This window comes from Acanthisitta chloris, unplaced genomic scaffold, assembly GCF_000695815.1.
Source record: "Acanthisitta chloris isolate BGI_N310 unplaced genomic scaffold, ASM69581v1 scaffold14492, whole genome shotgun sequence".
NCBI lineage: Eukaryota > Metazoa > Chordata > Aves > Passeriformes > Acanthisittidae > Acanthisitta > Acanthisitta chloris.
This window is the reverse complement of record NW_008661170.1, coordinates 57,767-63,207: the sequence shown is the minus strand read 5'-3', so window position 1 is coordinate 63,207 and position 5,441 is coordinate 57,767.

Here is a 5,441-nt window from a genome sequence, read left to right as displayed (position 1 = left end):
CCTCACGAGAGGAGATGTATGTTTTGCAGAGGTAAACAGCTATGGAACAAGTGTCAATGGCTATAAGCTACAGCATGGGAAATTCCAGTTAGATGACACAAAAAACCATTAACAATATAAGGGTGGTCAAACATTGGAACTCAGGCCTCTAGACAATGTGACCTCCATTTTTTGAGACATTCAAACTCCACTGGATCAGGCACTGAGCAACCTGACATAAGCTGGCTGTACTTTTGAGTGATGGGTTGAAATAGATGACCACCAGAAGTCCTTATCCTCTGTCTCAGGACTCTGCAAATAGATCAGTCTTGAAAATAATGGATAAAGTTATATTCCCAGGAAAAGTGGAAACTTTACTTCTCTAAGAAGCAAAGCCTTAGGAATATTTAATGCTCCATATAAGTGTTGAGGATGAGCAGCTTCTTAAAAACTTATAGCCACATTTGGCTTGAAGCAACAGCGAGGTTACTGTATTTCACAGGTTAATGTAAGAAACTTTGTTCTGGAAGCTTTCCTTACCATTACTGAAAGGCAAAAGCCTGTAGGTTAAAGTATAAGACACAACATTAGGTGAAAAATAGTCTAATTCTGATTTGGTAGCAGACTTGCTAGGTAACTTTGAAGAAATTGTCTGAAGTCTTTTAGGCCTTACCTTCATAGCATGTAACATAGGACTAGTAGGCTATAATACAGCTGAGACAAATTCAACACTTTAATTTTTGCATTTGGCTGTAGTGGAAGATATTTATGTACTCTTTATTTTATGAAAGGTATTATTATGTCTTTTTTACATTGACCTGCATGTAAGTTTTAAACTGCAGATCACTAAAATCTTGCAAGAGTATTTTCAAAGCTCAACCAGCTATTGGAGCAACAGTTTCCTTATTAAACCCTAGAAAGAGCAGTTAGACATTGCTAAGTATTATATTTTCTACAATTATTTCTTTTTATCTTGTAGAATCTTAACATAGGGATAGGACAGAACATTTAATGAGCTTTTGGATTTTGAAGTCCCCAAGCATATGCCCTTAATTTGGAAGAAAGAGAACATCCTTATTCTGAACACTTTTATTATTCATACTTAAACTCCTGGGAATGTATCTTCAAGATTTTGAAGTCAAATATAAACTTGTCCTACTCTGTTACTTGTTCTGTGGCCAGATTTTGCAGCTATTCTGCTGTACCACTGAAAGAGAATGACATTTTGAAATTAAATGAGGTGAAGGAATAGCAGCACCTTTGTGTATACCTGTGTTGGTCTGACAGATTTCTGGTAGCAGATATATAAATTGGATACAATCAAGAATAGAGCCAACAGTGTATAATAAAGAGGCTCATGATATAGCAAATCCCTGTCAAAACTTTCTTCTTTTCACATGCCTTATCCTCTGTATTTATAAAAAGTTTGAGTCAATACTTTTCAGTTTTAAAAAGACTAAAGCCTGCAGTGTACAAAAAGCACTTGCAGAGTGGATACTCACATCTCTCTGTAAGACTAGTGTTTGATAACGAGACAGAAGCATTTCAGGAGTACCAGAAAGCTTTCAGCCTTGCTGGCTGCCCAGCTTCAGGGTTGCTACCCATATTTCACCACTGTATTGTGAGGAAAGGTCCTGCAAGGGCTCTCAGATCAGTATAGTCACCTCTCAGGTGTTACCTGGGTGACTGAACAAATGCTGCTGAGAGGCTGAGTGGCTTTAGCACCACAGAAGAGAAATACTTATATCTATATATCTACATACATGACTAAAAATGCATACTTCCATGTGTGATTTTCACTTTTAGTGCAATTAATCCTCTCTTGCACATGTAAGCACTTACAAGCAGATACATTTTGCAATAATTGGAAATATTTAACATATATTGAGCAGAACAAGAATTAAATAAAACCCCTAAACATAGTCATATGAATAAACTTTGTAAGTGACAGGATAATAACTGGTAAAATCGAGTCTGTCAGCTGTTTGTGGTTTACAGGCAATGGGTGACACTTCAGGAAGCAGACAGAGCTGTGTTGCAGTTGCAGTTCCTCAGCAGCACTTCTCTGCAAAGTCCAGGAGTTGTACAGAGCGAGACAAGTCTCCTGCTATGCTGCTGGAGAGTGATTGGGTAAGTGCTGCAAAGGTACCCAGCAGAGGTACAGGAGGCAGACATGCAGAAAGGAGTATCTTGGAGGAGGGAAATAGTATTAAACTCAAATGAGAAGACTGCAGATCTGGATGGAGCTTAACAGTTCCTGGTGGGAGGTAAACTGAAAGCAAAGCTGGGAAGAAACATGACAGGATGGAAGTTAAAAGTGCTTCTGGTTCTTAGGCCACTGCAGCAGTTGTGAATGTCAGATTTTGTGAAATTGGTGGAAGGTAGTTAAAAAGGTATTTGGGGAGTCAGGATTTCAGAAAGGGCACCTGGGCTCCTTTTACTATAGCATCCACAATTTCATAATGCCTTCTGAAATTTAATTTATTTAAAGAAAATGTAAACTGAAAAGACAAGATAATTGTTATTGATTTTTGACAATCAATCTTTCAACAAAGAATAAGAAGAAAATTTCCATAGTGCTTCTGCTGGCTTTCTTATAGGCTTTAATACTCTTTCATGATGAGTAAATTCTTCAGAATCAGCTCAGATGCTGAGCATCACAAGTCCCCTTGAGAGATGGTTGCCAGGTCTGCCTTCACTTTGGTGCTTTTGGGCACCATCCCTGATGCCCTCAGACACTTGCACAGCTTGGCAATGAAATGACATCTTGTCATGAGCTGCATCAGCAAGAGCCCAGTCAGCTTGTCAAAGCCAGCAGGACAAGGGGGTATGATTATTCCACTCCACTTACCACCTGTTAGGCCACACCTGGGATGCTGTGTCCAGATTTGGTTTTCCTTGACCAAGACAGACACTGAAAAATTCAGAGTGGTAGAATCTCCTCTGCTGGAAATATTCAAGGCTCAGTTTGATGGGACCCTGGATAACACTGTCTATAGCCCTGCTTTCAACAGGAGGTTTGACTGTAAAATCTCTGGAGGTCCCCACCAACCTGGATGTTTTTAAGATTCATCCATCACGATTGACACAGAGTGGGATGTGCGCATGACTTTTTGCACAGTATCATGCAGAGGTATCAAAATGAGCTCTGTGTGAGCTAACTGAAGTCCTGAGACCTCTAAGCCTGGAAAACTGGGATAAATTTGATGAGGGAGTGTCACACCAACATAGGCTTATCACCAACTACCTATTTAAAGCAGAGCATTGCATTCTGAATTGCACATCTCAGGCTCACATGGTAACATGCATATCTGCTTTTGCCAAAGCCATACAAAAAGGCTGCATGAATTCTACTGGTTTGCCCCTAAAAAAACCATGTGCAGACTGCTTCTGAATCTGAAACAAAAATGTGCAGGGAAAAATTACTTCAGAAAAAGCATAACAGTTCTAATGCTGGAACCTCTCACCAGATTAATGAACTCCTTCCTAACCTAGAAGAGATCTCTGTTACACAGCTGAAATTAAGTTCATGTGAGGATAATCTTAGGTGTGGGAATGAAATGAGCTCAGATTCCCACTAGCTTGTATAGAGAAAACTGAATCTGAAAATTAAGTGGAGATAGCTTTTTGATACAGAATTCATTATTTTATTGGCAGCTCACTGAACAGCATGAAATCTTTCTTCTTAAGTGAAATTAAGGGTGAAAGAGTTTTAGACAATGTAAGAAACATAAGGAAAATCTGGAGTGGATACAAAATAGGTGTTGCTTTGTATGTGCTTTTCATTGTGCTAAAGGTACTTCGGAGTAAAGGGTGTGATCTCTCACCATGAGGGCTGTAGAAATCACTGAATCATTTTGAGTGATGATCCTGATTTGATGGTCCAGAGAGAAAAGCAAGGAAGCAATGGAAATCTCTCCTCAGTAAGCTGATGCTTCTCATTTCCATTTCAGTAGCATAATTAAGCACGTTAACTGTGTGCTATATTTTCTTAATGTTCTCAAATCCTTAACATCACTGATATCAACAGGAAAGCTATTTTGGGGATATCTGTTTTTGTGAAGATGTATTCAAATTAGTGTCTAATGTGCTAATATGAGAACCAGAAGCAATGGGGCTAAAGAGGCATGTTACTACAGCTAATCTAACAAATCCTCTTGAGAAGCTAAAGGTCATATCACTGCTCTACTGTGGCTACTTTGCTTTGCAACCAGAGCTCCTATCTGCACAGGCTATCTCCTACACCATTCACTGCTGTACCAGTTTGTCTTGGTGCTATTTGGTTCTTCTTTCCACCATGCCTCACAAACTCCATGTGGATTTAACTAATTTCTTTTACCTATCGTCTGTCTTGTAGGGCTCATAATATCCTACAGGACTGTCCCAGCAGTCTGTCTTCAGCCAAGAAGAGCTCATAAGGGCTATAGTGAATAACAATATCAAATATTGGGCACTTATGCTTTCCAGTGATAAGGAAGATATACAGAACAAATAGCATGGACGAAATGAAGAGAAGGAAGTTAGAAAGGGAAGCTATTTTGATACTTTATTGTTTTCAGTTCTCTTTTTTGTAGAGAGGTCTAAAGAACAATCAAGAATAGGGTCAATGCAACACCAGAGCACAGGAAACTCTAAAAACAAATAAGCGTATTTGGACTAGCAAAACATAATTTTGGCCACAAGCAGCATGGTCCAACATTTTGTGTGGACTCCTGTCTTAAAAAAATGCATCGGTAATAAGCTTATTGCTAAAGCAATTGTCTTCACACTTTTGCAAATGCACAGAAGACCTTACTTTAACATAAAGGTTTACCATTTGTTCAAAATGGAAACCTTCAGATTTAACAGCAAAATGAACCATTTCAGCCAAAACAGTATAATGTAACAGAGCACTTGAATGCATGCAGTGGCTCACTCCATTATGCAGTCTTTAGCTGTGCTGATCAGGAAAGGCTCTTGCAAACCAGTGTACTTTATGAATAAAGAGTGCAAAAATTCCCTTGAAATAAATTCCTCATTTCTGAAAGACACAGGAGGCACCTTGAATTCCTCTCTAACCCAGCTATAGGAGCAGTCATGTATTTCATTCTGCTTGTGTTAAGGTAGGATAGCATCTTCATTATCGATCAAACAGTACTGACACAAAGCTCTGCTTTCTGTACTGCTCCTAGGCAGACACTCTGAAACTAATGCAGGGAGGTTTGTTCCTCTGCCAACACAGACAACACAATTTAGCATACTAAATTTCATAAATATCTCTGTGCATATGCAGCATGAAAGTGATCATCAGTGCAATTATTTTTTCCATGCATCTGATGATAGAGTTTGCATTACCTCTGCAGTCAGAAATCAAATGAAATAAACAATTTGAGAACAAAACAGTATTAGCAATTGCAGTAAACAATTTGAGGATGAGTAGCAATAGACTTGTGCTGTAATCTTTTTTTAAAATATATTCTTCC